Genomic DNA, 10,716 nt, shown 5'->3' on the forward strand with positions numbered 1-10,716 from the left:
CAACATTGTTCAGCACCGACACAACATTGTGCAGCACCAACATCACATTCTGCAGCACTGACACCACATTGTACATCACTGACAACACATTGTGCAGCACCGACATCTCATTGGGCAGCACCGACATCACATTGTGCACCACCGACACCACATTGTACAGCACCGACACCACATTGTGCAGCACCGACACAACATTGTGCAGCACCAACATCACATTCTGCAGCACTGACACCACATTGTACATCACTGACACCACATTGTGCAGCACCGACATCTCATTGGGCAGCACCAACATCACATTGTGCACCACCGACACCACATTGTACAGCAGCGACACCACATTCTACCCCACCGACACCACATTGTGCAGCACCGACACCACATTGTACAGCACCGACACCACATTGTGCAGCACCGACACCACATTGTACAGCAACGACACCACATTGTGCAGCACCGACACCACATTGTGCAGCACCGACACCACATTGTGCAGCACCGACACCACATTTTGCAGCACCGTCACCTCATTGTGCAGCACCAACATCACATTGTTCCGCACCGACACCACCTTTTGCAGCACCGACATCACATTGTGCACCACCGACACCACATTGTACAGCAGCGACACCACATTCTACCGCACCAACACCATATTGTGCAGCACCGACACCACATTGTACAGCAGCGACACCACATTCTACCCCACCGACACCACATTGTGCAGCACCGACACCACATTGTACAGCACCGACACCACATTGTGCAGCACCGACACCACATTGTACAGCAACGACACCACATTGTGCAGCACCGACACCACATTGTGCAGCACCGACACCACATTGTGCAGCACCGACACCACATTTTGCAGCACCGACACCTCATTGTGCAGCACCAACATCACATTGTTCCGCACCGACACCACCTTTTGCAGCACCGACATCACATTGTGCCGCACCGACACCACATTGTGCACCACCGACACCACATTGTGCAGCACCAACATCACATTGTGCAGCACCAACATCACATTGTTCAGCACCAACATCACATTGTCCAGCACCGACACCACATTGTGCAGCACCGACACCACATTGTACAGCACTGACACCACATTGTGCAGCACCGATACCACATTGTACAGCACTGACACCACATTGTGCAGCACCGACATCACATTGTACAGCACTGACACCACATTGTGCAGCACCGACATCACGTTGTGCAGCACCGACACCACATTGTGCAGCACCGACACCACATTTTACAGCACTGACACCACATTGTGCAGCACCGACACCACATTGTACAGCAGCGACAATACATTGTGCCCCACCAACACCACATTGTGCAGCACCGACACCACATTGTACAGCACCGACACCACATTATACTGCACTGACACCACATTGTGCAGCACCGACACCACATTGTGCAGCAACGACATCACATTGTGCTGCACAGACACCACATTGTGCAGTACTGACACCACATTGTGCAGCACCGACACCACATTTTGCAGCACCGACACCTCATTGTGTAGCACCAACATCACATTGTTCCGCACCGACACCACATTTTGCAACACCGACATCAAATTGTGCCGCACCGACACCACATTGTGCAGCACTGACACCACATTGTGCAGCACCAACATCACATTGTGCAGCACCAACATCACATTGTTCAGCACCGAACATCACATTGTGCAGCACCGACACCACATTGTGCAGCACCGACATCACGTTGTGCAGCACCAACACCACATTGTGCTGCACCGACACCACATTTTACAGCACTGACACCACATTGTGCAGCACCGACATCACATTGTGCAGCACCGACACCACATTGTGCAGCACCGACACGACATTGTACAGCACTGACACCACTTTGTGCAGCACCAACATCACATTCTTCAGCACCGACACCACATTGTGCAGCACCGAAACCACATTTTGCAGCACCGACACCTCATTGTGCAGCACCAACATCACATTGTTCCGCACCGACACCACATTTTGCAGCACCTACATCACATTGTGCCGCACCGACACCACATTGTACAGCACTGACACCACATTGTGCAGCACCGACATCACGTTGTGCAGCACCGACACCACATTGTGCAGCACCGACACCACATTTTGCAGCACCTACATCACATTGTGCCGCACCGACACCACATTGTACAGCACTGACACCACATTGTGCAGCACCGACACCACATTGTACAGCACTGACACCACTTTGTGCAGCACCAACATCACATTCTTCAGCACCGACACCACATTGTGCAGCACCGACACCACATTATGCAGCACCGACACCACATTTTACAGCACAGACATCACATTGTGCACCACCGACACCACATTGTGCAGCACCAACATCACATTGTTCAGCACCGACACCACATTGTGCAGCACCGACATCACATTGTGCACCACCGACACCACATTGTGCAGCACCGACACCACATTTTACAGCACTGACACAACATTGTGCAACACCGACACCACATTGTACAGCACAGACATCACATTGTGCACCACCGACACCACATTGTGCAGCACCAACATCACATCGTTCAGCACCGACACCACATTGTGCAGCACCGACATCATATTGTGCACCACCGACACCACATTGTGCAGCACCGACACCACATTGTGCCGCATCGACACCACATTGTACAGCACCGACACCACATTGTGCACCATCAACACCACATTGTGCAGCACCAACATCACATTGTGCACCACCGACACCACACTGTGCAGTACTGACACCACATTGTGCAGCACCGACACCACATTGTGCCGCACCGACACCACATTGTGCAGCACCGACATTACATTGTTCAGCATCGACACCACATTGTGCCGCACAGACACCACATTGTGCAGCATCGACATCACAATGTTCAGCAACGACACCACATTGTGCCGCACCGACTCCACATTGTACAGCACTGACACCACATTATACTGCACTGACACCACATTCTGCAGCACTGACACCACATTGTACATCACTGACACCACATTGTGCAGCACCGACATCTCATTGGGCAGCACCAACATCACATTGTGCACCACCGACACCACATTGTACAGCAGCGACACCACATTCTACCCCACCGACACCACATTGTGCAGCACCGACACCACATTGTACAGCACCGACACCACATTGTGCAGCACCGACACCACATTGTACAGCAACGACACCACATTGTGCAGCACCGACACCACATTGTGCAGCACCGACACCACATTGTGCAGCACCGACACCACATTTTGCAGCACCGTCACCTCATTGTGCAGCACCAACATCACATTGTTCCGCACCGACACCACCTTTTGCAGCACCGACATCACATTGTGCACCACCGACACCACATTGTACAGCAGCGACACCACATTCTACCGCACCAACACCATATTGTGCAGCACCGACACCACATTGTACAGCAGCGACACCACATTCTACCCCACCGACACCACATTGTGCAGCACCGACACCACATTGTACAGCACCGACACCACATTGTGCAGCACCGACACCACATTGTACAGCAACGACACCACATTGTGCAGCACCGACACCACATTGTGCAGCACCGACACCACATTGTGCAGCACCGACACCACATTTTGCAGCACCGACACCTCATTGTGCAGCACCAACATCACATTGTTCCGCACCGACACCACCTTTTGCAGCACCGACATCACATTGTGCCGCACCGACACCACATTGTGCACCACCGACACCACATTGTGCAGCACCAACATCACATTGTGCAGCACCAACATCACATTGTTCAGCACCAACATCACATTGTCCAGCACCGACACCACATTGTGCAGCACCGACACCACATTGTACAGCACTGACACCACATTGTGCAGCACCGATACCACATTGTACAGCACTGACACCACATTGTGCAGCACCGACACCACATTGTACAGCACTGACACCACATTGTGCAGCACCGACATCACGTTGTGCAGCACCGACACCACATTGTGCAGCACCGACACCACATTTTACAGCACTGACACCACATTGTGCAGCACCGACACCACATTGTACAGCAGCGACAATACATTGTGCCCCACCAACACCACATTGTGCAGCACCGACACCACATTGTACAGCACCGACACCACATTATACTGCACTGACACCACATTGTGCAGCACCGACACCACATTGTGCAGCAACGACATCACATTGTGCTGCACAGACACCACATTGTGCAGTACTGACACCACATTGTGCAGCACCGACACCACATTTTGCAGCACCGACACCTCATTGTGTAGCACCAACATCACATTGTTCCGCACCGACACCACATTTTGCAACACCGACATCAAATTGTGCCGCACCGACACCACATTGTGCAGCACTGACACCACATTGTGCAGCACCAACATCACATTGTGCAGCACCAACATCACATTGTTCAGCACCGAACATCACATTGTGCAGCACCGACACCACATTGTGCAGCACCGACATCACGTTGTGCAGCACCGACACCACATTGTGCTGCACCGACACCACATTTTACAGCACTGACACCACATTGTGCAGCACCGACACCACATTGTACAGCAGCGACAATACATTGTGCCCCACCAACACCACATTGTGCAGCACCGACACCACATTGTACAGCACCGACACCACATTATACTGCACTGACACCACATTGTGCAGCACCGACACCACATTGTGCAGCAACGACATCACATTGTGCTGCACAGACACCACATTGTGCAGTACTGACACCACATTGTGCAGCACCGACACCACATTTTGCAGCACCGACACCTCATTGTGTAGCACCAACATCACATTGTTCCGCACCGACACCACATTTTGCAACACCGACATCAAATTGTGCCGCACCGACACCACATTGTGCAGCACTGACACCACATTGTGCAGCACCAACATCACATTGTGCAGCACCAACATCACATTGTTCAGCACCGAACATCACATTGTGCAGCACCGACACCACATTGTGCAGCACCGACATCACGTTGTGCAGCACCAACACCACATTGTGCTGCACCGACACCACATTTTACAGCACTGACACCACATTGTGCAGCACCGACATCACATTGTGCAGCACCGACACCACATTGTGCAGCACCGACACGACATTGTACAGCACTGACACCACTTTGTGCAGCACCAACATCACATTCTTCAGCACCGACACCACATTGTGCAGCACCGAAACCACATTTTGCAGCACCGACACCTCATTGTGCAGCACCAACATCACATTGTTCCGCACCGACACCACATTTTGCAGCACCTACATCACATTGTGCCGCACCGACACCACATTGTACAGCACTGACACCACATTGTGCAGCACCGACATCACGTTGTGCAGCACCGACACCACATTGTGCAGCACCGACACCACATTTTGCAGCACCTACATCACATTGTGCCGCACCGACACCACATTGTACAGCACTGACACCACATTGTGCAGCACCGACACCACATTGTACAGCACTGACACCACTTTGTGCAGCACCAACATCACATTCTTCAGCACCGACACCACATTGTGCAGCACCGACACCACATTATGCAGCACCGACACCACATTTTACAGCACAGACATCACATTGTGCACCACCGACACCACATTGTGCAGCACCAACATCACATTGTTCAGCACCGACACCACATTGTGCAGCACCGACATCACATTGTGCACCACCGACACCACATTGTGCAGCACCGACACCACATTTTACAGCACTGACACAACATTGTGCAACACCGACACCACATTGTACAGCACAGACATCACATTGTGCACCACCGACACCACATTGTGCAGCACCAACATCACATCGTTCAGCACCGACACCACATTGTGCAGCACCGACATCATATTGTGCACCACCGACACCACATTGTGCAGCACCGACACCACATTGTGCCGCATCGACACCACATTGTACAGCACCGACACCACATTGTGCACCATCAACACCACATTGTGCAGCACCAACATCACATTGTGCACCACCGACACCACACTGTGCAGTACTGACACCACATTGTGCAGCACCGACACCACATTGTGCCGCACCGACACCACATTGTGCAGCACCGACATTACATTGTTCAGCATCGACACCACATTGTGCCGCACAGACACCACATTGTGCAGCATCGACATCACAATGTTCAGCAACGACACCACATTGTGCCGCACCGACTCCACATTGTACAGCACTGACACCACATTATACTGCACTGACACCACATTCTGCAGCACTGACACCACATTGTACATCACTGACACCACATTGTGCAGCACCGACATCTCATTGGGCAGCACCAACATCACATTGTGCACCACCGACACCACATTGTACAGCAGCGACACCACATTCTACCCCACCGACACCACATTGTGCAGCACCGACACCACATTGTACAGCACCGACACCACATTGTGCAGCACCGACACCACATTGTACAGCAACGACACCACATTGTGCAGCACCGACACCACATTGTGCAGCACCGACACCACATTGTGCAGCACCGACACCACATTTTGCAGCACCGTCACCTCATTGTGCAGCACCAACATCACATTGTTCCGCACCGACACCACCTTTTGCAGCACCGACATCACATTGTGCACCACCGACACCACATTGTACAGCAGCGACACCACATTCTACCGCACCAACACCATATTGTGCAGCACCGACACCACATTGTACAGCAGCGACACCACATTCTACCCCACCGACACCACATTGTGCAGCACCGACACCACATTGTACAGCACCGACACCACATTGTGCAGCACCGACACCACATTGTACAGCAACGACACCACATTGTGCAGCACCGACACCACATTGTGCAGCACCGACACCACATTGTGCAGCACCGACACCACATTGTGCAGCACCGACACCTCATTGTGCAGCACCAACATCACATTGTTCCGCACCGACACCACCTTTTGCAGCACCGACATCACATTGTGCCGCACCGACACCACATTGTGCACCACCGACACCACATTGTGCAGCACCAACATCACATTGTGCAGCACCAACATCACATTGTTCAGCACCAACATCACATTGTCCAGCACCGACACCACATTGTGCAGCACCGACACCACATTGTACAGCACTGACACCACATTGTGCAGCACCGATACCACATTGTACAGCACTGACACCACATTGTGCAGCACCGACACCACATTGTACAGCACTGACACCACATTGTGCAGCACCGACATCACGTTGTGCAGCACCGACACCACATTGTGCAGCACCGACACCACATTTTACAGCACTGACACCACATTGTGCAGCACCGACACCACATTGTACAGCAGCGACAATACATTGTGCCCCACCAACACCACATTGTGCAGCACCGACACCACATTGTACAGCACCGACACCACATTATACTGCACTGACACCACATTGTGCAGCACCGACACCACATTGTGCAGCAACGACATCACATTGTGCTGCACAGACACCACATTGTGCAGTACTGACACCACATTGTGCAGCACCGACACCACATTTTGCAGCACCGACACCTCATTGTGTAGCACCAACATCACATTGTTCCGCACCGACACCACATTTTGCAACACCGACATCAAATTGTGCCGCACCGACACCACATTGTGCAGCACTGACACCACATTGTGCAGCACCAACATCACATTGTGCAGCACCAACATCACATTGTTCAGCACCGAACATCACATTGTGCAGCACCGACACCACATTGTGCAGCACCGACATCACGTTGTGCAGCACCGACACCACATTGTGCTGCACCGACACCACATTTTACAGCACTGACACCACATTGTGCAGCACCGACATCACATTGTGCAGCACCGACACCACATTGTGCAGCACCGACACGACATTGTACAGCACTGATACCACTTTGTGCAGCACCAACATCACATTCTTCAGCACCGACACCACATTGTGCAGCACCGAAACCACATTTTGCAGCACCGACACCTCATTGTGCAGCACCAACATCACATTGTTCCGCACCGACACCACATTTTGCAGCACCTACATCACATTGTGCCGCACCGACACCACATTGTACAGCACTGACACCACATTGTGCAGCACCGACATCACGTTGTGCAGCACCGACACCACATTGTGCAGCACCGACACCACATTTTGCAGCACCTACATCACATTGTGCCGCACCGACACCACATTGTACAGCACTGACACCACATTGTGCAGCACCGACACCACATTGTACAGCACTGACACCACTTTGTGCAGCACCAACATCACATTCTTCAGCACCGACACCACATTGTGCAGCACCGACACCACATTATGCAGCACCGACACCACATTTTACAGCACAGACATCACATTGTGCACCACCGACACCACATTGTGCAGCACCAACATCACATTGTTCAGCACCGACACCACATTGTGCAGCACCGACATCACATTGTGCACCACCGACACCACATTGTGCAGCACCGACACCACATTTTACAGCACTGACACAACATTGTGCAACACCGACACCACATTGTACAGCACAGACATCACATTGTGCACCACCGACACCACATTGTGCAGCACCAACATCACATCGTTCAGCACCGACACCACATTGTGCAGCACCGACATCATATTGTGCACCACCGACACCACATTGTGCAGCACCGACACCACATTGTGCCGCATCGACACCACATTGTACAGCACCGACACCACATTGTGCACCATCAACACCACATTGTGCAGCACCAACATCACATTGTGCACCACCGACACCACACTGTGCAGTACTGACACCACATTGTGCAGCACCGACACCACATTGTGCCGCACCGACACCACATTGTGCAGCACCGACATTACATTGTTCAGCATCGACACCACATTGTGCCGCACAGACACCACATTGTGCAGCATCGACATCACAATGTTCAGCAACGACACCACATTGTGCCGCACCGACTCCACATTGTGCAGCACCGACACCACAATGTGCCGCACCGACACCACTTTGTGCAGCACCAACAGCACATTGTGCTCCACTGACACCACATTGTGCAGCACCGACGCAACATTGTTCAGCACCAACATCACATTGTTCAGCACCGACACCACATTGTGCAGCACCAACACCACATTGTTAAACACCGACACCACATTGTACAGCCTCGACACCATATTGTACAGCACCAACATCACATTGTGCAGCACCGATACCACATTGTGCAGCACCGACACAACATTGTTCAGCACCGACACAACATTGTGCAGCACCAACGTCACATTCTGCATCACTGACACCACATTGTACATCACTGACACCACATTGTGCAGCACCGACATCTCATTGGGCAGCACCGACATCACATTGTGCAGCACCGACACCACATTGTACAGCACCGACACCACATTATACTGCACTGACACCACATTGTGCAGCACTGACACCACATTGTACAGCACTGACACCACATTGTGCAGCACCGACATCTCATTGTGCAGCACCGACACCACATTGTGCAGCAACGACACCACATTGTACAGCACTGACACCACATTGTGCAGAACCGACACCACATTGTGCAGCACCGACACCACATTGTGCCGCATCGACACCACATTGTACAGCACCGACACCACATTGTGCACCATCGACACCACATTGTGCAGCACTAACATCACATTGTGCACCACCGACACCACACTGTGCAGTACTGACACCACATTGTGCAGCACCGACACCACATTGTTAAACACCGACACCACATTGTACAGCCTCGACACCATATTGTACAGCACCAACATCACATTGTGCTCCACTGACACCACATTGTGCAGACCCAACATCACATCGTGCAGCACCGATACCATATTGTGCAGCACCGACAACACATTGTGCAGCACCGACACCTCATTGTTCAGCACCGACACCACATTGTACAGCACCGACACCACATTGTGCAGCACCGACATCACATTGTGCAGCACCGACACCACATTGTGCAGCACCGACACCACATTGTACAGCACTGACACCACATTGTGCAGCACCGACACCACGTTGTGCAGCACCGACACCACATTGTGCAGCACCGACACCACATTTTGCAGCACTGACACCTCGTTGTGCAGTACCGACATCACATTGTACAGCACTGACACCACATTGTGCATCACCGACACCACATTGTACAGCACTGACACCACATTGTGCAGCACCGACACCACATTGTACAGCACTGACACCACATTGTGCAGTACCGACATCACGTTGTGCAGCACCGACACCACATTGTGCAGCACCGACACCACATTTTACAACACTGACACCACATTGTGCAGCACCGACACCACAATGTGCCGCACCGACACCACATTGTGCCACACCAACATCACATTGTGCTCCACTGACACCACATTGTGCAGCACCGACACAACATTGTTCAGCACCGACACAACATTGTTCAGCACCGACACCACATTCTACAGCAACAACATCACATTCTGCAGCACCGACACCACATTGTGCAGCACCGACACCACATTGTGCAGCACCAACACCACTTTGTTAAACACCGACACCACATTGTACAGCCTCGACACC

This window comes from Narcine bancroftii, chromosome 2, assembly GCF_036971445.1.
Source record: "Narcine bancroftii isolate sNarBan1 chromosome 2, sNarBan1.hap1, whole genome shotgun sequence".
Classification (NCBI taxonomy): Eukaryota; Metazoa; Chordata; class Chondrichthyes; order Torpediniformes; family Narcinidae; genus Narcine; species Narcine bancroftii.